General features: G+C 45.7%; 1 long non-coding RNA gene across 1 annotated transcript; it reads left to right on the top strand.

Moving 5' to 3' along the window:
- The first annotated feature begins 562 nt into the window (after positions 1 to 562).
- LOC122164757 lies at positions 563 to 20,534 on the top strand. The gene is made up of 4 exons (XR_006170316.1): positions 563 to 710; positions 2,413 to 2,578; positions 16,316 to 16,432; positions 16,587 to 20,534. It is a non-coding gene; the product is annotated as an uncharacterized LOC122164757 (long non-coding RNA).
- Positions 20,535 to 24,430: the final 3,896 nt, after the last annotated feature.

The raw sequence follows: 24,430 nt of genomic DNA, 5'->3' as shown, positions 1-24,430 counted from the left end.
CATTACCAGAGCTTGCTGCAGGGCCTGGCTGTGCCCCTTCTGCTGCCATTTCAGCTCTTTCCACTGCACGGCACCAGCACAATGTGAGTTATCTGGGGCTGTAATCTCTACGAGGCTTCAGGGAAAATAATTTTTAAGGAAACAAATTCCATAGTAGACGCAAAAGCGCCTCTATGATGAACTCCTTTTTTTTTTTTTTCCTTCTTTTTTCAGTGGAAGGCATAACCGGGCACACATGAAAGCGTGACTTCAGTAGCTCCGTGTTGGCAGAGGCACAAAGCGCTATTGCTCCGCCGCCCCTCTGCCCCGAGCTGCAGCGATACTACAGGCGAAAGCAGGGACGGGCCCTTCTGCTGCGTGAGGTCAGGAGAGGCTGCAGTCTGCTTAAAGCTGGGGAGCTGGATTTCGAACCTTTTTCGCGCTCCGCGGCGCGTTGCGAGCTGTGCGTGCAGGCGGCCGCGTCTCCTGTAGGCGGCAGCGGTGATCGCGGTGCGGGCGGCCGCTGCTCCGTGACTCCGGGCCGGGCCCCGCCGGCACGTGGCACAGCGACAGCACTTCGGATTTGGATCCCGAGTGCTTGACTCGCGATCCCTCGTAATTTTGGATCTGCTGCTTTTCTGCACGGGTTCGTGGAGTTGGAGTAAGATCGTGCTTCGGGACGGTGCAGCACGTAGGAACATAGAAACATAGGCACATAGGAACGTGCTCAGGTAAGCGGAGCGCTGAGGTGCTGTGAGAGCGCTCTTGTATGAACGTCTGTTTTCCTTCCGGCTCGGGAGCGGCGCAGGACGAGACACACCTCCCTGCATGGAGATGAAGGAAATCATAATATGTTTGATGTAAAAGAACTGCAAATAGGGAGGTTTTCGTAAAGCCATTTGTTTACTAGGTGAGACATTCAGATCAAAAGCGAAGGGTTGTTCAGGAAAGCACTCAGGTGTATGGCTACAGCAATGGAGCAGACCCGTTCATTCTCAGCTCACGGCAGCACAAATAGGGGTGCAGTGGGATTCATCAGGCCAGTGCCTCCTCCTGGAGCTGAGCACAAACCCAGGCTCCTGGGTCATGCCATCCCGGCCATTTATTTTTCTGAAACTTAAAGCAATGCACTCCTGTTTGTGGATGCAAAGTTTGCCGTGCTCTGTCAAGCCTGCAGTGATTACTTATGGGCCACAGATGGATGCCTCAGCTCACTGGGGAGACATGTCCTGTAATGTGTGCTGCTTGTTCACAGCTGATCCTGAAAGGAGCTGACATAAGGGCATCAAGGAGCATGGTTTTACAGAAATGCACTCCCTGCATTTCTGACTGAAAGGGTATGTGCTGAGTAGTTAACTGTGGCAGAGACTGAAATGTTTCAGAGGTTTGTACTCGAGCCTGGGCTGCAGGGCTGCAGTCAGTGCATGCTTTTAGCTTGAATTTTCACTTCTTCGTTCTGGAAGGAAGAATGGGAGAAACGTTCTGGGTGCAAATTCGGTGTGCATCTCACACCATCTGCTAATAGCATACGTGAGCTGCTGTTCTGCCAGAAACCAGGTACAAAGATAACATCGCTGCAGAGAGAACTGCCCTGCTCCCAAGTGAGGCTCATACTGCAAGTAACCCGATCATCTCTCTGCACCCACTGGCGCTGAGCTTGGGGCCGTCCTGTTCACCTGACACTTGCATAAACCTAGGATGGTGTCACCCAAGCCAGTGTGGGACCTCAGATGCAAAGCTGTTCCTGCTGAGCCCAGCAGATAAATTATGTTCATGATCCATTCAGTCCAATGGCCTTGTTGGAATCTCTGAGATGAAATTATTCAGGGGAAGGAAGTACAAAAGCCAAAGAGCCTCCTCATCTAAACCCCGTTCAGGCAACTTGCAGATAAGGCAAGGAGTACAGCCAGCAGCAGAAAGCTGAGGAAGCTGTCACAGTTAAGCCTCCCTTGTCTTTTCTGCTTTGAGCTTTACCTATGTGATGTGTCTGTGCACTCTTCAATACAGCAGCAACAGTGATGGCAAACCCACAGCACAGGGCTGCCCCTCCTGCTGCTCCAAGATGCTCAGGGTGACTGAGCAATGCAAAAAGCCTGGCCCACACTCAGCTGCAGGTTTGTGGTGCTCAAGGCTGAGGCAGGTGATGGCAGCCTGCAGGAGCATGGGCTGAGTGAGTCAGAACAGCAGCCACAGGCAGAGGCTGGGTGACAGGGGTGAGGGGGAGAGGTGAGGAGCAGGACAGTGGGGAGGAAGGCAAAGTGAGGGCCGTGGGAAAAAGGAAGAAGGATGCTGTAGCCATGAGGTGAGAAGTGCCAAGGAACATCAGACCAAGGCCATCAGACGCATGAAAATTCTCCTCTCCGTTGATACCATCCTAACTTTCAGGCTTCACCACTCGTCTATACTAATGCTTTTGCATCCATCCTCTTCTAGGAGGCTGCCACTGGCCCTGAGCATATTCACCAGTCTTGAGAGTTGCTGTGCCACAGCTGGATGCTCATCTGTCCAAGAACCAAGTATTTCTCTGCCTTTCCACAGCCTGCAATGCAGTCAGGAAGCAAAGAATACTAAGGGATGTTAGCAGCTGCCAAACTGCCAGGTAAATCTCCTAGTTTCAAGATTGATGCAGTGGTAAACTATACTGGGTGTGCAGCTCTTCAAAAGTAAACACTCATTTACAGCAGAACCATAAAATCCCATGGGTAAGTTGAGAGTGAGCTGCCTATGGCTTTCACCTTTGTCTCCAGGAGCTGTTGCTCAATGAACAAGTTTGTGGTGTTTGGTGTGAACCGAGGGGTAGCTGTGAGCAGCTACTTAAATAGCTCCAGCGATGTTTGGAGAAGGCTGTTCCCTGACATTGGCTAAAATCTGAGAATAAACATCTTGCCACAGGTGACCGCCTGATCTGCGCATATGGGCCTAAAAAAAGCTGGTTTGTTAAGTTTGAACACCTCAAAATAAAGCTGAGCAGACACCAGACGCCAATAGCTGTGCCTGCTCCAGCACTTAGCTTAGTGCAAGATATAAAAAGCAGCATTGTACAGGGGCTTTGTAGTGGTGGAGTGCATGGCTGGGGCTCCTGCGGCGTTGCAGGGCGACCACATAACGCTCAGTCAGTCTGTAGGGCACTGCTGAGGAGACTGCGGGGCTTTAAATATAGGCATTAAATACCACACTGACAGAAGGATGAAGAAGTGGTGAGGCCCATGAGGGGAGGGATGGAGAAACCCAATGGCTTATTTTATTTAGTGTTTTTTGCAAATACAGTGAATGTCTGCTTGGCAACCTGTGCTTGCAGGAACATGGACCCGCTCTGTGCACCGGGTGAACCCTAGGGGCTTGTGGGGACAGCTGCTCCAGGCTGCCAGCTCAGCCCAGGCACTGGGGAACACACGTGTGCAGCAGGGCCAAGCGTGCTTTGTGTGTCCAGCTGGAGCTTCTCTCCACTTGAAGCACGGGCTGGGAGTCGCAACATGGCTCAGCTGCCTGTGCTCCCCTCCCTGAGCTCTAGCAAGATCCTGAGGACCAGCGCAGTGGCCAAAACAGGGGCAAAGCAGGACCCTATTCCTAAACCCTCCCTGTGGGCATGGAGCAGGCTTAGCCCGCATGCTTGGCTTGCCTACTGTTCCTTTTTCACTAGGCTGCCCAACTGTTTGAAACAGCAGGTGATAGAGGGGATGGTGCTGAGACTGTTCATCGTCTGCGAGAGTTGAAAAGTTCATGGTGACAGCTGAGATAAAGGCAGCACTGCTCCACACCCTGCCCCACAGCACCCAGCCCTGCGCAGCCCCGCGGCCTCACCCCTCCGCCAAGCCTCTGACTTAAAATTCACAGCTATGTATAACATTGGTGTGTAATTATTGCTTGTTAGGACAGGAAAGTAGAGTAGGTCCAGAAATAAGCTTGTGCTTTTCTGAATTAACCTTGGATTAACCCCATGGCTTTTTGAGCATCCAGAGAAATGTCCAAATGCTGCCTGCCCACGCCATGGCAGCACACGGGCTCTGCTGCTTCCTCCTCCCAGTGGGTCATGCCAGTGCCATGACCCTCCTCCTCACCAGCTGCAAAGAGCTGCTTCCTCCTCAAGTCTCTTCTTCTCAGTGCTCCTCTGGTATCATTGCAGTTATCTCTATAAACTTCAGCCTTGGTTTGCAGATAGCAATGAATGGTCTTCGAGAAGCAGAGGGCTGGGGATTATACCTGGGTCACTTGTAGATTCTGGCATAGCATAAGGTGGACTTAAAGCTGTTTTGCAAGGAACTTAGGGAGAGCCAGCCCTGAGTCAAAAGCTCAGCTGAAGGTCTCTGTTAGTTAACACCCAGCGAAGCAAGGCAGGCTGGGTTTTGCCAGTCTGTGGCATAGGGAATGCTGCAGGTGCTTCGTGAATCCCCACAGGAGGAGCAAGCAGCAAAGATGCGAGTATGGGTGAAGAACAGAGAGACATTTTGGATACCAATGAGCAATGTGTCCTGGCCACCTCAGGATCTGAGCCTGTTTGTTGGTATCTTAACACAGCAGTGCTCATAAATGCATATAAAAGCTGTTTTTTCCCAGCTCTGTTCTTTGGGAATAGATAAGTCAGACATCTGTAGTTTCAGGTATTCTGGGTTGTGGTTAGCATTACCTGGGATCTCTGAAAACCAGGGCAAAGAGAAACCCTTCACTACAGGATATCTTGCTGAGGATTCTTCCTGCACAGGGAAGGAGTGTTGGGGCTCTGCTGTTGGGTACCCCTGGCTGTGTGCTCACAGACTGAAACAAAAAGTGTGACCCTTGCAGGGGTTGGGGACTCGCTGTGTTATTCAGACTGGGGTCTGAACTTGCCCATAATCTAAACTATATTTATTGCCTTGCATCAAGTTCTTAGAATTACAATTTAAAGTATACTGTAGAAAAAAACTTTCTGGTAGGAAAGATTTTAAGAGCAATTACAGTTGAAGTAGCTTAGGAAAGAAATAGAAATGGAAATGAAAGAAAACATTACAAACATAAAAATAATAAAATCTTATTATGCAAGGCAAAACTATGGAAATAAAAGTGAGCTTTAGCACAGTGAGGAATAGAATCCAGGGAGACAAAAGATGGGCACGTGTTGTCTGAATGATGAGAGTTTATCAGGGTCTTCAATTGGCGCAGCCCTTGTGTACAGATGGACGGCAGTACTGTGAGTGGTCTGGGACGGATTCAGACCAGTGCAGAGCCAAACAAAGCTGTGCTCGCAGCTCCCAGGCTTTTGCAGCCCTGCTGTCCTACTGCCTGTGGCTTGAAGAGAGGTCAGTGTCACTCTGGCTACAGGGAGAAAATGTGCATTAACTCAAATTGCCTCTCTGCTTGACAAAATCCACCAAGATAACTCCCACCTGAAGTGTAAGAGTTTTCCTGATAACTTCCAAACAATCAATTTTATGCTTGCATAGCAATCAGTGGATTTCCAAGATGATGTGCAAAGAAACAACTATTAATATCTAAAATATCACTGCTTTCTTCATACACTGCAGAAGCTTTCAACAGAGCTTTGTGTAACGTTGCACCGTGCAGGAGAGCTGTGCGGCTGTCATCTGCTAAAATCAGTGCCATTAGAGGGCAGCTGAATCTCTAATTATAACCTTATGAAACTATAACGAAAAACACGTCGAATACCAGAACAGAGTGACGTTCAGTGAACTTGCAGCAGCGAGCCGGATGTGCTAACGCAGTCATTGCCTCACTGTACCATTTCATCTTTTTCACTGCTGTTCTGGAGGGCAGAGGCCCATGCCATTGCAGTCAGAGAATGAAAGCAGATCTGTCTCTCTTCTTGTTGACAGAGTCTCTCACATCCATGAGTGTTCGTGATCATTCAGAGCAGTGGCTCTAAATATCCACAACCAACACCACATCCTTCTTTGAGGAATGTTTTTGAAACACTTGCCCAGACTTTTCTGCATGGGGCCACAATTATCAGAAGGGAAATAGCAACACAAAATTAGAAAAGAACAACCCACGGTGGAAAGAGTAAACCAGCAAAATCTTCGTCTGCATGTTAGAGATTTGCCTTGCACTTAGCTCTTAACAGGTTCTAAGTGAGGTTTCCACAGGCAGAAGGATAGGACTCTGATCACATTTTAGTGCCTGTGTATTTCTTGTAAGCTTGGTCTTGGGGATGCAATTGTAGCTATCTTTGCAGCAACAGGCCTGTATGGTGATGAGCTGGATCGCTGTAATGTGCTGCTTCTCACTTCTTTGAATCCTGCCCAGAGGCACGCTGTGCTGCCTGATCCTCACCAACTTCCTGCTAGAGATCAGCCTGGTTTTTCTTTCCTGGTTCTCTGTAATTGCAGAGCACGAAGCTGGTAATTGGGATACAAGATCACTGCTCCAATTCCCTGTGCTGGAGATGTGCAGGCAGTGGCAGGGCTGCACGTACCAACTCTTGCAGGGCAGTTTCGTAGTGACTCAGTCGTGGTGCAGCTGGATGTGACCTGAGTGCTGGGCTGAACTGCGTGCCCAAATCTCTTACGATCACAAACTGCCTTCCATATTACTGTCCTGGATGCCACAGGACCTAAAGTAAGGGCAGGTAAGTAGGACACTCATCAGCTTCTTAAAAGCCACGCTTGATGGTCTGATGTAACAGAGACCATGCTGCATCAGACCGGGCTCCTGTGAGTCCAGAGTTCATTTTCCTAACCTCACTGCAGGCAGATACCTCCAGAACAGTAATATAACATATAATAATAAATATAATAAAAATATTATATATATATAATATAATAATAAATATAATTTAATATTCACTGGAACAGGCTGCCAGGGAGGTCGTGGAGTCTCCTTCTCTGGAGATGTTCAAGACCTGCCCGGACACCTACTTGTGTGAGCTGGTGCAGGGAACTGCTTTGGCAGGGGGTTGGACTCCATCTCTGGAGGTCCTTTCCAACCCCTACAATCCTGTGATTCTGTGATAAGGGCAAATAAATCTTCCATTCTCCCTGCCTTTAATATTTTCAGTTCCAGGAATTTTGACGAGCTAGCTGTAGTCTGTTTGGTGGTTCTCACTGCTCCTTCGCGTCCTGGTTCATTCTCCCCTTGAGCCCCGGTGAAACATCTGCATATTTTTGTAAATACCCTTGGCACATCATTCAGCAGCGCTAGGGCTGCTGTGTGAGGAATAAGCTTCCCTGATTTGCTCTCAGAGTGGCTTTTAGGATCCTTGATTCTCTCTAGGCACCTGTCCCCACACTCTTTGCCCCACTTCCCTTTGCTTTGGTAATCCTCTCCTCATTCCACTCCTCGCTGCCCAGGCTGAGGGTCCCAGTCAGCACAGTCTCTCCACACAGGAGCTCTTGTATTGCTCTGTTACTCACTTTTTCTTGGTTCTTTTGCATTTCTTCTTAGTAAACTCTTACTATTGCAATAAGTGCTAATTGCCTTTAAAGCGCTGGGCTGTGGCTGTTCTGAGCCAGGAGCTGCCAGAGGTTCTGCTTAGCATTTTCCCTCAAGGGTAAGCAGCATCCAAGAGAGTCAGGCAGAATGGTTACAGCATCACTCATCTCAGTTTAATTTACAGTCAGATGTAAATCAGCACTTTATTCCCATAACTAAAAAAATCCCCTTGATCTCTGTACTGGATAAAGCTGCTGGGTCAGACCACACAGCCAATTTTACACCAGTCACTACAATCCCCTTTTGCACCAAAGCAGCATAACTGACTTTGTAACCTTTGTAACTTCGCTGCGTAGGTTAGATCCCACCATGAAACTCTTCTCCTGTAACTTCAGCTGCAATAGAAAACTTAGTTTGGGCTCTGCTAGTATACGTGGTTGGGTTGTTAGTTCATTTCCTTCTCACCCCATGAGCTGCATCAATGCATGAAATACAAAGTGAAGAAAAAAGATTAGGATAGCGTCTTTTCAAAAAATGATGAGCAAGCATCTTGACTTAGATGAAGACAGGAAGTTTTGTGGTTAGACACCCACTTAGGGGATGCAGGACTCGGCTTGCTTCCAGCAATGAACAGATCTTTTAAATGATCTTTGAGCCCCAGCTTCCTCATTCAGGAATTCAGTAAAATTCAAGTGATTCATATTTCCTAAACTGAGTTCTCTCTTCCTCTTATAATCATTTTAGCTGAGTAGGTTTGTTCTTTCTTTCTTGCAACAATTAGATTTAAATATGAGTCAGCCTGGAAGAATTCAGTAACACAGGATGCACAAGCTGTTACTGAACGAGTACCCAGTGAGTATGTATGCAGAACTGCAGGTTCATTGCAGTCGTGCAGCACTGTTCACATACAAGATCAGCTTCATTCTTCTCATCTGGCACAGATCTGCTCATCTCAGAAAGACAATCACCGGGATGAGTGCTGTTTTCTTTCCTCTTAGGGAGGGAATACAAAGCTCCTGTGATGACAGGCATTCTGCTTCTCGTGTGCTAGAGCTGCTTTCTGAGGATCCACCATGCGAAGAAGAGAACTCACGGGGTGAATAGCATGCCTCTAACACATCTCTGGACCTCTCATTTCTTCCCAGGAAACTTAATTACTAACACACACACAGATGATGACCCCTGTTGCATTGCTTCCTGATGTATTCACTGAAGGACGTGATTCAGAGATGGCCTCTTGTTGCAGACAAGACGGCATTTTTAGCTTTCACAACAACCGGTCAAGGGTAATATTTGGCACATACATTATGTTTCCAGCAAAAAGCCCTTGCTACTTTACACCAGAGTACACCTTGTTCTTCCCCTTCACCCGATGTGCCCATTTCTCACTGTGCTTGGCAGGGCAGGGCAGTTGCTGACGGTGACTTTGGGTCCTGCTGAGACTGATGCCTCCCCAGGCGGATGTTGGCATCGTATATTCAATCCTTCCACACCAGCACATTGGATTAGTGACAGAACAGAAAAATTAATAAGGCTGTAAGTCTGCAGGCCCTGAGTGCAACCACTGAAGATGTCTACTTTCAGTAGCTCAGTCTGGATGTTTCTTTAAGGAACCAAAGATCCTGGCTGTGTGGTAAACATCTTAAGTCACTTCGCAGAAAAAAAACCAAGAAAACCAACAATTCCATAGCTAATGCCATGAGATGGAAAGTCTGAAAGGGTCAGTGGGGTGCAGGCAGCGTGACTTTCCCCTGGCACACCAGAGCGTGTTTGCTGATAGCACACACAGTCATGCACTGCCCGCTGAGCCCACAGCTGCTCCTGTGCCAGCTGTGTGGGCTGTTGCTCCTTCTGGTCATGGGAGAAGCATGGATGTCTTGGTGGGACAGCTGCCAGACAGCAGGGCAGACCACTCCACTTCATTTCATGGCCAGGGATTGTTCTGTTCCCAGGTAGGAGGCACTGATTGCAGCTGCTGTTTCCTGTGGCATTGTGACCGTCTTCTTGGAAGTGTGCTGTGGCACTTCATGCAATGTGGGACAGCCAACAGGAACTCAGAAAGTCAGTGAAGCTCGTGAGGTGAATGTTGCTGAGCTTTTTTGGGGGAAGTCATTCTTTGCAGCTAGGCAGCGTGGGCAGGTAGTGCAGGTGGTGAATGTACTGTGTATGTCCTTTGGCATTCCGCAGCTGAAGCACACATCAAATGGGAAACAGAGACTCACAAGAAAGTTACAGGGCAGAAAGTTGGGGGCGGGCTCAGACCCTGGCACAGCTTTGACTTGCAATCTATCAGATTCCATACTTTACAAGTTGCAGAGCTTCAGCTTTTCACGCTCTGTCTTTATGAATACCGGTCAGCGGTCTCGATGTCTCGATCTATTCCATTCTGCCCATCGTATTTCCTCTATCTATTTCTCAGTTTTATTCAATTTCCATTAGGGAAAATCAAATGTCTGATTTTTCTGCCTTTCCTCTCTTGGGACAAGAGTGGGTGACAAGGTCAGCTTCTGACAGCTGTTGTGATGATGTTGGAAACAGCAGTGAAGTGCCCTGTCTAGCAAAGTCTTAAATGAAAGAAAACATCACTGTGCAGAGCACTGTAAAGCCTTTGAAAATTTAAATAACAAGGTGGGTCCGTATTTGTTATTACCATGTGAGATTCAGAATCACTGGTGAGCAGCATTTTCATCCAAATATCCCGCACTAGCTGCAGTCCTTTATTAAAAAAAAAAGCAGGGTTTTCTCTCCAGTTCCTGGACTCCTTCACCTCAGTATCACTAGAATTTCTTCAGCACAATCGTTAACAGCTCACACATTCCTGCCACACCTTTCCAGCACACTCATCTGCATTCCTTGCTCAGCTCCAAGACGTGCCCTGTCCATGTGGTTGCACTCTTGGAGCTCACGTTTGCAGTCTTTCTTGCTCCTGTGGCACCAGGCAGTCCTACTGAGTGCTTCTGGGTTACAGAAATGATGAATTTAGATCACAGTCTTGAAAGCCAGGTGATCCTGGCCTTGCAAGAACAGCTTGAGGGTACATTTTTCTGTCCCCTACGTAGTAATTTAAGTACCTTACAACTCATTTAAAGAAAATAATGCTGGAAATGTGCTGTCTGTAAAACCTCCGGACCTTACTACACACATAACACAAGCTAATGTTCTTCACATAATGCGTTTTTATCTCGGATCTGTGACTACAGCTTTCTCCCACTCTTTTCTCTGTTTATAAATATTTTTCTACCATCTCCTGTGTTAACTGCCTCCAGTTCCTGAACGGTGTTCATGTTTCCAACTCCCAAAGTTTATCTGGCACTCAGATCTGTCTTCCAGGCAAGACAGTCCTCAGCAGATCGGTGGGAACAACGCCTGAGGCTGTGGCCCCTCACTGTGCTTTGAGGCTGGACCCGGGCACAGGCTGTCCAAAAAGCAATTTCCCCTTTCCCAGCTCTCGCTCTCCTTGGGCCGCAGGGCAGCTCCAAACCTCGGAGCCTCCCACCAGCACTTAATTTGTAGTCTAGAGAAAAAAACCTCAAGCTTCTTATTTTCATACAAGCGGGAACCAGTACTGGCTGACAACTGCCTGGCCTCGGCCAAGGGCAAAGGAAATTGTTAATCTATCACTACTTTGAAACACAAACCTGTTTGCTTCTCTCTGGAGCAAGGGAAAGACCCAAGTGCTTGACTAATAATAAAGCATATAGCTCAGGATGATTTCATTTCTCCTTCTGTTCTAGTCTCAGATTTAGTGCCTCAATTCTTAGTTTAGTCCTTTATTTTTAAGGCTTACCTGGCATTAATTGCTTTTCAAAACAGTTTATTCTGTTCATTAAATAGAATAATTAACTGACGACAAAGCATTTACCTCGTAATTAAAACAATATTCTTTTCTGGAAAAAGATCTAAGAAGTGATACCTCAAAAAGGGTTTGTTATACTTGTATGGCAGCCCGTTGGTCATCCTCACTTCCTTCCAGTCACCTTCCTGACACGTGGGTCCTGCAGGTCAGTAGAGAGGAGAATCATGGCAGAGAAGGCATATATTTTGGGAACCTGATTATAATAAATAAATAAAAATCAATAAAGTGACAAAATTGAGTAAAGAATCAGAGAAGTTAAGGTCATTGACCCATAGAATCACCAAGGTTGGAAAAGATCTCCAGGATCATCCATCCAACCATCCCCTACCACGAATGTTTCCCCACTGAGCCGTGTCCCTCAGCACCTCTCCCTTCATGTTCCCTCAGCGCCTCCAGGGATGGTGACTGCACCGCTCCCTGGGCAGCCCTCTCCTGTGTCTGACCACAGATGTGGCACTGAAGGAACTGGTAAATGTGCACGGCAGTACCTGCAAACTGTTCAGAAGGAAGAGAAGGGTTTGGGGAATGATCGAGTGGTGGGAAACGGCTTTTCTCTGGGACAGATCGCAATCCGTGCCTGTGGGCTTCTCTTGCTAATTCACTGTGACACTGTTTAGACTTAGGAGACTGACACGCCTTTGACAGATCTCTGATCACAGCAGAAACTCTTCTGACTGCACACCAGTCCAAGGTTTTCCTCCTTCTTATTTCCTACACGGAGTTTTGCAGTCTTATGTCCCTACTGTATCAACGTATGCAAAACTGAACTTCAAAAGTGACCAGGCTGTTTTCATTAAAAAATAATCCATCCTTCAGGTATTTTTGCTAGCAGCAGTCCCCAGAATGCAGTCCCTAACACTGGGAACACGTTCCTCACTGATGTGCCAACCACAAGTTCATGTCTTTGTCTTAGTGAAAATGAAGCCGTGATTATTCATGCAGTTCCCAAAGAGTCACTCCACACCCTGGAATCACTTCTGACAGATGTAAAATGCCTTCTGCTGAATTCCTACTCCAAAGAGCCTTTTGCATGACCGGTTTATCAGTGAATGCAAGCAGACTCATGATTTGCAATGCTTCATCACTGTGGCATGTGTAATGCTAAGCATGATGACTAGGGAAACCAGACCCACCTATTTTTTTCTATAGGCTTACAGCCCTCCAAATCTCCCGGCAGCTACACGGGAGGGGCAAGGTGTGTGCACAGGGAGACCCTACGTGAGCTGTATCAAATCCTGTGCGTCTGAACGTAACTATGCAGGCAGAAGACAATTGATTGTCTGAGGGTGTATGAATTCACTGGTAGGGAAGATGGATAGATGAAAACATAATGTGGAGACCAAAAAACAATAAAATACTGACCGGTTCTGGCCATTTTCGCTCTCCTGCTTTCTCTTTGCTGCAAAGAATGTGCTTACCTCCGGCTGAACACTCAGCTCTGCTGTGGGTAGTGCATGCTTGCTGTCCTTGCATGTGAGCAGCAGAGACGAGTCACTTCCAGCTGAGCTTGAACCGAGCTCTGCTCCCTGCCTGCCCCTCTGACCTCCTTGCAGCTGGAACCGCTCTCTGCTGCGTTTACCCACAGCACCTGCGCACACCCCTCAGTAACGCTCAGAAGGCAGGCACAGGCTGTTCCCCAGAGCTCTGCAACTTCTTCCTGAAACGAGGGATCCACAGGCTGTGCCATAGGGGTTTTCACAGACATCTCTTCAAGAAGCAAAGATCTTTGAGGGGCTCCGGCCCAGGATAACCTGCTCGGGAGCAGAACCTCCTCCAGCACAGTGTGGCAGCAGCAAAGGTGCCTGTGGGGTTCTGACCTGCAGCTGCTCCCCAGGACAAAACAGGAGCATGGGAACGTGCCCTGGTAATGCGGTGGCTGTGAGCTGGCAGTCACACCAGGAGTGCTGGTGCGGCCAGATGACAGCGCTGTCTGGTACAGGGCACCAGGGTGTCACAGGAATGGCGCAGCCTCTGGTTAAAGGGAGCTCTGCCAAACGGCGGGGTGCTCACCAAAGGAAAGACCACAGAGAAACCTCTGTTGCCAGACCTGCAGTCGGTGAAGGGACTGAGGAGCTTTCGCTGGTGGCTGCCAGCATTGTGATGTTGCTCCCTGGTAGTTGGCCATAATGGGAGACTGAGGACATGGCCTCTGCACTGTGAGATTTCCAGTATGAGATTTCAAGACGTGAAGCACTTTTTTTTTTTACCTATGGAAATCTCTGTCACTGCGAAACAAACCAACAGTGCCAAAAAAAAACGGGTTAAGCAGTATTTTCTAGCGTTTACAAAATAAATTATTGATCTGGCTACTTTAGAACAGCACCACCACAACTCACTAGAACTTACAGCTGTGCATTTTGCATTTCCACCCGGGGGACGTCACCCTTCTTTTAATTCACAGAATTGTTGTGATAACTTTTTGTGCAAAAATGGATCATTTTTGTCAGACTTGATTTGTTCCAGAATCAATAATTTGTTCTTGAATTAGATCATCTCTTTCGGGGAAATCTATAATTGAAATACAGATCTCTGCGTCAGGACCTATGTGAAAGATTTGTGCAGATGACGAAGTGCATGTTTTCAAACCATTTTATTACCTGCAAGGCATGCATGCAGGACTTTAGCAGAGCACGCATCATTTCTCTGCCCTGTCACTAAATCTGCCGAATTCCAACAGCTGAGAAGAGCCCATAGATTAAGACTCTCATTTTTATCAGGCTCTGCCGTATTTCCCTAGCTAATTCGATGTTACGCATCTCAAGTAGCTGCAGTGGGAACCTGACCAAAAGCTTTTTGTTTGCCCCTAGATTCTTCTCCTCTCTTTCTAAGCAGGAGGGCTCATTCCCACCTTCCCAAACCCATCGACCTTTGTGCTGTGCTGAGGGTGCAGAGCCCTGCACAGCCGCCCCGGGGCTGAGGTGGGAGCAGCCCTGCGAAGGCTGGGAGGAGCGGGCGGCTGCTAAAGCCCTGCCCTCGTCACGGGCACAGACGCAATGCCACAAGTTTTGCAGGAATACAGAGCCTTTTTCTTCCTCTTCTAAGAAGGATCTGTGCTTGAATAAGCAAACAAAAATTGGACCTGAGTTTGCATCCCTCTGGTCCCAGAGCTGTCCTTGCTGGAGTCAATAACTCTGCTCATGTGAACATATGATGTGGTGTAAGAACCCTCAGCTATTCATTCTTAAAGAAGAAAGGTTATTTTTGCAAGTCACCTATTTCTGAATTTTGCTATATATACAAATTTACTGTATATAATGAATCTATGAATTCTTTGAAATAAAGTTGATGAAGGGGCAATGATTGGGTCTTACAAGAATAGTTCAAAGATGCTCGGATTTTGTTTATTTTACACGGTTTAATCTTCTCTGGCCATTTTTTCACTGACTGCTTTCCACAGTACCTTTCAAAGTAACCTTCATTTGTCAGGATATTCCACGTTGCTGGAAGGCACTGAAAATGTCAGACATGGGAACAGAGAACAGCTTTTTCTCACTGCTGCAGCCCGGTACGGATCTGCACCACCAACTTTTTGTTTGGCTGCTGAATTCAAAGTCAGCTCAAATAGTTCACAGCACAAGCATGTTCTGTGGAGATACACAAGCATCCCTTGTGAATCCACAGCACACGAACAAATTGACTTCACAGTGTTTTCTCACTGGATTTTCAGTATGTGCTTCCTTGTGATTTAAAGGCATTGGAAAATAAAATGATTTGGTTTAAGAGGATGATTCAGAGTGAGATAATAATCCACAGTTGTAATGGATGAGCCTCACCGTGCTGTGCACTCTCTGAATTACACTCAGTGGAGTTTCTCCTTAAACATCGAATTACCTCTGCTCTGCCCCCCGTACTTTCTCAGTCTCTGCAGACAGAACTGGGTCGGTGAAGTGGTTCTTATGGAAACACACAAGAGCCATTGGAGCAGAAACAACTTTTTCTTCCCTGGAGCTGCACCCAAATATTTTTATAAATTTTGTTTTTCTGTAACAGGTTATTTTATTTACTGTGGCTTAAGTAATGCCAGTGAAAGATTTCTATTTAAACACGATGTGTTGACACTTTCTGTTTGCTTGTTTGCTGAGAGAGCTTTTTACCCAGCCTCACCAGAGGGAGGAAACTGATTTAAAGAAAATCCAGAGCAAGATACTGTTTTAGCTGGAATAAGTTCAGACATGGAGCGGGGGCACGCTGTCAGCACACCGCTGCTTGCGCTGAGTCAGAGCCCGAGTGGAGCAGGGTGCTGCTCAGCTGCCAGGGGTGCGCAGCTCTCCTGCACAGCAGCCCAGGCACTGAGGCACCGTGGCTCGCTCATGCAGGAGCGGTGCAGCACAAGTGACCTGCCCACGCAGCGCCTGGCTCCATGCCATCTGCAGCACCCTCTGCGCACCAGCAGAAGGGAGCTCTCTCTGTCACATTCTTGGTGGGACATTAGGTATTTGAATTAGCGTAATTAATGATGTTAATTAATAGGATGACTAGAGAGACATAATCTTCTTACATAGGATAGGTGTTTACCTTCAAAGATTCTGCACCTGAATGCTCCTACCCTGCATTCTGCTGAAGGTATTCTTTGAGCATGCAAGAACCCCAGCACCCTGCTGCACTAGTGCAGACTACTGCACTTATACAGCTGAGCCACTTCTGCCTTTCAAGGCTGGCTGACGCTTCCCGAGCACCCAGTTTTGTGGCAGAAAGGATATATGATTAAAGTTAATGCCAGCTTCTCACTGTTCTAGGTTGCAACAGCAATTACTGTCTATGTACATACAGCTCATTCAGCCACATACTGCTCATACATAGATGCACACGTTCTCATGGCCCTGAGCAGGGAATGAGGGCCTTTGGCCACCCTTGGGCCAACCCTTGGGCCAAGGTCAGCTCACCCAAAGAGCTTTTACTCTTGGTGCAATGGTGGTATCTTCTATGACCGCTCACTGCCAACGTCTGCACCGCGTGAGGCAGCGTAAGGGCGAAGCGCAATGCTCCATTTCCAAGTGGAACAAATAAGAGCATCTGCCAACCCCTGCGTATGTATGAGGTCATTGAGGTTACATTCCTTCAGGTTAGAAAACAGAACCAGTGTGATCTCACCCTCATGCCAGTTTCTCCACATTGCAGAGTTACCACAAGGCCTGACGACACGCTGCTGCTGGGCCAGGCAGGACGGGGCTGTGGGCTTGTCTGCTCTGCTGGAAAACAAGCAGCCAGGAATGGGCAAGCACAAGCAACCTGCAAGTAAGAATGCAGAACAGTCACTCTGTTTTTTCCACAGCATGAAACAGCCGAGTTCATAGCATGCACCACCCAAAAATCCTTAAATCCCTGCTCTTCACTACACTTTTACCACAGTCATTTGTGCTCTTTAGTAACACTGTGCCTTATTTATCAGAGCTTGGTGACCACATTTCTTTGGTGCCTGCTGTCCAGCTGGAAAAGAGGTGGAACTTCCGAATGTGCAGCAGAGGGAGATGGGAGCAGCACAGTGGAAGGCAGCTGTAAATCCCCACAGAAGAACCGGGTGGGATTCTCATTTGTTATTCTATGTGGTAATGTATTAATTCCTTCACTAAACTCTTCTGATTATTTTTATTACCCTTCTGATGTCACTCTGAATATTGCTGTTATCCTTATAAATACACAAACCCCTTTCTGCAGAATTTTAGCCATCCAACCAACATGCCCTGTGACCTTGAAGTCAGTACACTCAATTCATCAGTCAAATTGAAAATAATTGAGCTTTGGATGAGAAGTTCACTATGTAGCTCTAAGGCAAATGCATTTGATATGGTTCAAGGTGTAAGTATGTGCGCATAAAATGAATATCATTCTAATGGGATTTGTATTTTCGTAGATGGAAGTGGACAATTTTGGCAATACATCTCCATGCAAAAAAAAAGGTGTGTTTACAAAGGCGAGTGTCAGGTTAAAGACACAAATGCTGTATCATACAGAGGCTTTCATTAAAGAGAGGAATTACTTGAAGTAGATGTGGGCAAAGCGTACCTCTGTGTTTAATTCACGATAGGCATACACAGAAGCCCACGCTTCGTCTTGCAAACCTTGCAAAGGTTTGTCCAGGCAGAAGGAGCCCTGCAGATGCCCCAGGCCTGGCCAGGAGCACCCAGCTCTGCTGGCAGCAACCTGGCCTGCTGCTGCTGACGGAGCTCATCTGCGTAGTGAGCTGCAGGGCAGCCGCAGTGCGGTAGGTACTGGAGACACTGCTCTGAGGGAAGCACCTGCAAAGCCACCGTGTGGGTCTGCTGGGGCAGGAGTGGCAGCAGACAGGAGGGAATGCAATATGGCCCCCAGCCACAGTGTTTGAAGACCTGGAAACAGGAATGCATCCATTCTCCTCCAGTTTAATACAGAAACTCCTGATCCTCCTCAAAAATACCAGCTGTGAGTTGATGTTAGTGTTGATGAATAGCAAATACTCCCCTGACATCAATCTAGATCACGTTTCATTGCAGAAGGATTGTCTTCAAATAGGCTGCTGCTGCTATGTTTAGGACCTATTTTCCATGCTCAATGATAGTGTCTGCTTCTTTCCAGAGCTACATCAGCCCAGTGTCCTGGCTAGCTTTGGGCCCAGCCCCATAAGTCGCACTCCCGTGAGTAAGCCTTATCCATGAATACAGTGAGTCTCATGTCATGACAAAAAGCTTTAATAAAATGCTGTTCTGTGAGCACAATGAAAAGCCAATCTAATCAGTACCCAGAATCAGTACACCAGGCCCTAACACCCCTAACGTGAGCACACATGTTGGGTTACCAACATGAAGAAGCCAATTCTGAAGACCTATCTAGATAATATATTTATTCTTTTCAATACATAAATCCTGAACAGGGCTCTGGAAATTGGAATTGTGGAAATAATTACGGTGATGATAATGATAAATTTAAAATGCTTTCCAGACCAGAAGCTGAGGAAATCTCTAGAGAGGTCTTTTGGTGGAGTTCATAAATCTTAACACCATTTTTAATTAAGTATTAGTTATTTCATAATCTACATTGCTTACTTAGCAACTGCTTTGGTACTGAGTATGCCATCCCAGCTACCTACGTTTTTGCCGTAGGCCAGGATCTCAGAACTCCATTTGGATCATCTGTCATCCCCAATCTGCCTACATTGCTATTCTGTAGCTGCAGATCTCAAGATGATGAACAATGCTGGATATTCATCAACCTTATTTAAAAAATGGAGTAACTATGATGTAATGAGATTAAGAAATTTGGTTGATGCCATTAAACGCATTAGCATCCATACAAAGATTAGAAGACATTTCCCTATTCCTGGCACTGCTCGTAACCCCCCGGATATGAGGGCCCGAGCCACTTCTTACTGCCATTTGCTGTTTCAGCAAATTGGGGCACTGAAGGAGGCATTAATTCACTCTTCAGGGGTTTTAAGAAACTTTTATATGACTAAAAGAGGAGTTCAGATGCTTCGAAGAAGAGAGAATGCTGGCACTAGCATGGCACTCCAGGGACTGAAACTCAGTCTGCAAAAGCTCATACGAATTCAAAAGAAGGAGAATTGTATTTATGGAGAACTGATGCTCTGCATATAGAAGTGTGTGTTTTGGTAGACACTGTGAGCTTCAGGAAGCCATTGAAGGGAATAAAATACAAATATACAGCCATGATATTTTATGATATTTCCTTTCTTAGGCCTTTTTGGAGGTTATCACATCTTTGGTGGGTATTTGGCATAGGGTTAAGTGAACTCATGAGGAAAATGTAAAGGTAGGAAATTGAAGCAACTGATTATGCAGATTCTGTAATTTTCATAATTATCCACTGGGGACTTCTCAGGTCCTTTGTGTTACAGAAGTCAGGTTTTGCAGTCAGAATGTACACAGTCTCTATGACTTCCATGTGATAGTGCAGTTGTTCCAGACGGATATCTATTCAGTCAAGAGCAAAAAATGATGTTAGCTGTATTCAGTGAATTTGGAAGTACCATTGACATCAAAGTTCTTTGCCTCTGGTGGGTTTTTTTAAGCACCCATACAAAGCACTATTTTAAATTTTTAAGAAACTCAAATATAAGATATGAAGGCAAATGCTGTTACATTATTCTATTCTTGTTTTAGAACTTTTGAACATAAGCTTACAGTTCTGACACATCATTAACATCCATGCCTTCCATGATGTTCTGGAACTTTCTCTTTGCAACACAGCATGGAAAAGGCTGAGGATAAGTGGTTGCAAGTTTACAGATTATAAGAGATGTGATGTGAGCTCGTAATTCAGGTTCTGTGTCATCTGTGGGAAAAACCATAGAATGCTCATCGCTACTCCTCGCACACACCCAGATGTGGTATCAGATTCTGATCTCTTTAATCATTAAAACTTTTCATTATTATTTGAATCAGCACGCTGTCTGGAGAGATTCTTGCAGAGCAGAATGTTACTTTGCCGTGTGTTCCCACCTCCTGCTCTGCACTGGTAAATGTCTGAAAGACTTGAGTTATTATGTGATATTCCGTGTAAATCTGACTTCAAAAGCAGATGAAGGATTGTCTTGCAGTCACGCTCCTACCACCAGCACTCTGTTATAAAGCTTTTTCTTTGACAGCCAAGTGGGCAAGTACTCGTAACTGCTGCCCAGTGGAGCTCCCCTGAGTTGGGCTGGGGGTCAATGGGGACAGCGAGGGTGTGGTTTTTCATTCTTGTATTTCTGCAAGATGATTTTGAAAGGTATTGTCTAACAATTTACAGATCACAGACAGGGTTAGAGGGTTCCTACTTGTGTGAAACTCTATGATTCATGGAAAGATGCAATACGCCTTACACGTTCTACAGGATGAAGTCATTAGAACCCATCACATCATTTTAGCATCTGATAGCATTAGCTTTCAAAACGTGTGCTTAGATTAGCTTGCAGAAAGTGTAAACTCATAGGCTTCTGTGGCAACTCTACTGTCTGATGAGAAAAGTGGGAGCTCGGCGCAGAAGTATTGGACTGCATCACAGGGAGCGTGGCCAGCAGGTCAAGGGGGTGATCCTGCCCTCTGCTCTGTGCTGTGGGGCCTCACCTGGAGCACTTCATCCAGATGTGGAGACCTCAGGGCAAGAGAGACACAGAGCTGTTAGAGTGTGTCTGGAGGAGGGCCACAAAAATGATGTCAGGGATGGAACACCTCTCCTGCCCTGGGGACAGGCTGAGAGCTGGGGCTGTGCAGAATGGAGAGGGGAAGGCGCTGGGGAGACCTGAGAGCAGCCTGTCAGTACCTAAAGGAGCTGTAAGACAAAGGGGACAGACTCATTAACAGGATGTGTTGTGACAGGACAAGGGGAAATGGTTTCAAACTGAAGAAGGGCAGATTTAGGCTGGATATAAGGAAGAAGTTTTTTACAAATGGGTGGTGGGGCACTGGCACAGGTTGCTCAGAGGTGAGTGGTTGTCCCATCCCTGCAGACAGCCAAGACAGCCTGCATGGGGCTCTGAGCACCTGATGGAGCAGCGGGTGTCCCCTTTCACTGCAGAGGAGTTGAACTGGATGATCTTTAGGTGTCTCTTCCAACTCAGATGATTCTATGGTTACAGAAGCCTCGTGTTTTGGATACAGCTTCCATCCAGAGTCAGTCAGATAATCCATCAATCCACTACAGTACAAAAAAAGGTACTCTGACTTTCATAAAAAGTTAAAATTGGTGCAGAATGTAGGTTTTGTGTAGCATGTTTATGCAAAAAAAAAAAAAAAAAAAAAAAAAAAAGGGCCAGAGAACCAATTGTGGCTAATCAGTGTCCCGTATGACATGGCAGCAATACATCTGTCAAAAATTACTCAGAACCTAAATATGTAAAAGTTCCCACGCACCTTTATTTATCTAGCTGTAATCTTTGCTCTTGAATGTGTGCTTACCAAAGAAAAAGGGGAAGAAAAGGCACTGTGTGTGTTTAAGTGAAATGTGAGGGGGCACACGCACTGATCCACCTTTGAACCTGCGTATCTCCTCTGTTTCAGCTGAGTGTTGTCTCAGCTTGAGATCCAGAGCACAGACACCAGCACACCAAGCAACTGGGGCTTCCTGGGGAATTCATTTAAATAGGCTGTCTCCATTTATTGTAGAGTTGCAACTGCTTTAATGTCCACTCTGTAACATCTCTCTCACCTTAGGAAGACAAACTTTCTACTCCGCACTTCCTTACTCCTGTGCTACAAGCACTGCATGAAGACGTGCCCTGTAGGATCTCAGAACTGCCAACTGATCTATGACTATAGATCAAGTCGTGCCATGCGATATTTAAAGCCTCTGTCCGGCTGTTTGCAACCTGTGTACATCTTTTTTTCTTAGATAACACCCAGTGTTAATGAAAAAACCAATGCCCAGCCTTTATTTGTGCTTTTAGTGAAGGATAATAGGTACCTTTTTGCCAGACGGAAAGATTAAAAAGGCATACAGAGTTATCAAAGAGTTTATTGAACTACTCGAGTGGTAAAAATGGACATCTTTACTCAAAATGAATTTGAAATGTATGAGGGAATGTGCTGCTGAACTCCAGAAAACCATCCACATTGCGCTTTTAATTAGGTTAAATGAAACCTGATCCAGATTCCACTTGGTCGTTAGACTGGAATGCTGAAAATGCTGTAATCTACTTATACATCATATTGAAGAAGTTTTCTGTTTCTTTAAATTTCACTGCATTACAATGTGTTAAGCAAATAACCATGATTCACAAACTGACAGAGAAAGAGAAGACATACCAACCCAATTTATTTATCACAAAGCCAGGATTTAGTTACTGTCTTTTAAACTAAATACCAAAACCAGATCTGCTCTATATACAACCATCAACATCGGTCTTGAAAACTTGAGAAGAAAGTTTCTGCCATTATCAGGTCAGATAATAAAGACCGAAAGAGAAAATGATTGCAGTCTCAGCTGCATAAGGATGCCTCCATAGATTTTGTAAGTTACAGCAGAGGAGATGTGGGATGATGGGGCGTTCACCTCTGCTGAGAGGGTGCAGTGCCATAATCCCCTTCCATGAAACTGTGGAATAGAGAGCAATTTTATTTTAATTCTGGATGTTGGGCGTGTTGTGTATGACAGAGATGTTCTGAAATACGTGGCTGTTTGGCCATATATTTATAGTTGCTTATTACCATGGATCCCGAAGGAAGTTCTGTCTTAGGAGTCAGTAAAACCAGGAATACAGCAGAAACAACCGAGAAACAGATGTTGCCTTCTCTGAAAGTGTCCCAGTGCCTGGGAACTGCCTCCTAATCACTTCAAAATAGATGGTTTTTAGCATCAATGGCACGCTGCGCTTCCAAACTCGGTTTACTGATCGGATTCAATTTCGACTTTCTACCTCAAAACCTCAAGTGATTCAAAACACAGCAAAAAGCAAGGTTGAGAACAACAGTGTAAATGAGAGCAGCCAAATCAAACAGAGGAAAACCTCACAGGGGCTTTCGCAGCCCAGGAGTAATTGAAAATAGCTTCCTATTAACAAAAAAACCCAGATTCTCCCATGAAACAGCTCTTTCTGGGCTACTGTTCCAGATCATGCTGTAATTTGCCTTAATTATTTACACAATGCTTCAGGTGTGTGCAGTGCTCTTTGGCACACTGAACTGAACAGAGGAAAAGCCCTTCCCCAGACAGCTCCCAGCCAGCACATCATGTGCAGCACCAGGCAGGATGGAAAAAGTAAATGTACCTGGCTGCTAATCTGTGCAAATATTCGTGTCAGTTTTTGACATGATTTATTTAAGTAAAACACAGCTCTCATTGACATCCACTGGTTTTGTGATTGACTTGAAAGGAGTCGGGATTGTGCTAGCAACTGATGAGGTTTCATAACATTTATTCATTTCCATTTGCAATTGAAACGTGTTTCCATGTGTGCAAAGGCCTCCATCTGCTCTCTGTAGTTGGTCAGAGTCTTTTGTTTTATTGGTTGTTGTATTTAGTGCTTACTGCTTCCAATTAACACTGCAAGGACAAAAAAAAAAAAAAAAAAATTGTAAGGGTCAGGAAAAAGGAAATTTCCATGATTTTTGTCACATGAGACTTTAAAAAGAGCCTGAAGCTAAATACTGCAACTACTGTTCACTGGTTCTCTTTATAGTTAGTGGTCTTTATAAATGCAAAAACCCTACTTAGACATTCAGGTAATTCATTTGCCCTTTCCTGCACCCTTCTTCCCTCCGGCAGACTGTAACCTGGAATTTGTCGTCCAGGTCTTGCAGTCAATGTATTACAGGTGGAATTCAAAAGGAGCTGAAATCCAAATTATGATTGCATCTCAGCACATTTGAGATTGTTTGTGATAATTAAGATGAGTTTTAAAAGCAAGAATTTGGAAGTATGTCTTACAGTCAAACACTACTTAATGAACTGTAAAACACAGTTTACAGTGAAAAAAGGATTTTCAGATGTTCTTAAGTTTAAGATGCTAACTTAGGATCTGGATGAGGAACTGGGTGAAATGGAGTGCGCCCTTAAAATAGTGAAAGTTGTACTGCAGGAAAACACCAACCCAGGTGTAAGGCTGAAGTTCAAAAATGGGCCCCTGAACTTTTTCTACTGACTACAACAAAACCAGTACTTCATTACTTGTGCAGATGCCCTATTTGTTAGGTCACACTGCTTCCCAAGTAATCTTCAACAGTAATCACCCAGTGTTATTAAAGGCTAAGAAATTGTAATTCATGAACTCTGTATACCAATAAATTGTCTGACTCCCTTTGGTAATTCCTATAGCTTTCTTCTAAGAGTATTGTACTTTAATGTTATCACTGGGGATCTTCAAAAATGTAAGTTCACATGTTCACCTATGAACATATTTATTTGTTTTCACACACTCATGCACAGACCTGAGAGTGTGAATGTCTGTGTGGCCTCTCTGAGTTCGTAGGGTTTCCAGCGAACAACTTGTGTAACTGCCTGGATGATGCACAGCCTCCTGCTGTGAGCAGGGAGACGGGCTGCCTTTTTCCCATTTAGAATCGTGTGAACAAGCAGAACGTTCCAGTGCAGTTTTTATCGAGTGCATACTGGTGGTCAGTGTCTGACTCTATGGCAGAGGAACTTGAGGTTTGGTCTTCTGTTATCTACGATAGCGCTGCTGAGTTGTGTGAAGGACGTGTGCCTTTTGCATGACAGGTACGTGATCCTTAAATGGCAACAGATGTAAATCTACCTTCAGCCCCCAAAGTATGGTATGGTATGGTATGGTATGGTATGGTATGGTATGGTATGGTATGGTAT

This window comes from Centrocercus urophasianus, unplaced genomic scaffold (assembly GCF_019232065.1).
Source record: "Centrocercus urophasianus isolate 14NV4802_14NV808 unplaced genomic scaffold, USGS_Curo_1.0 seq_279, whole genome shotgun sequence".
NCBI classification, from domain to species: Eukaryota; Metazoa; Chordata; class Aves; order Galliformes; family Phasianidae; genus Centrocercus; species Centrocercus urophasianus.
This window is presented reverse-complemented; position numbering and strand designations above follow the sequence as displayed.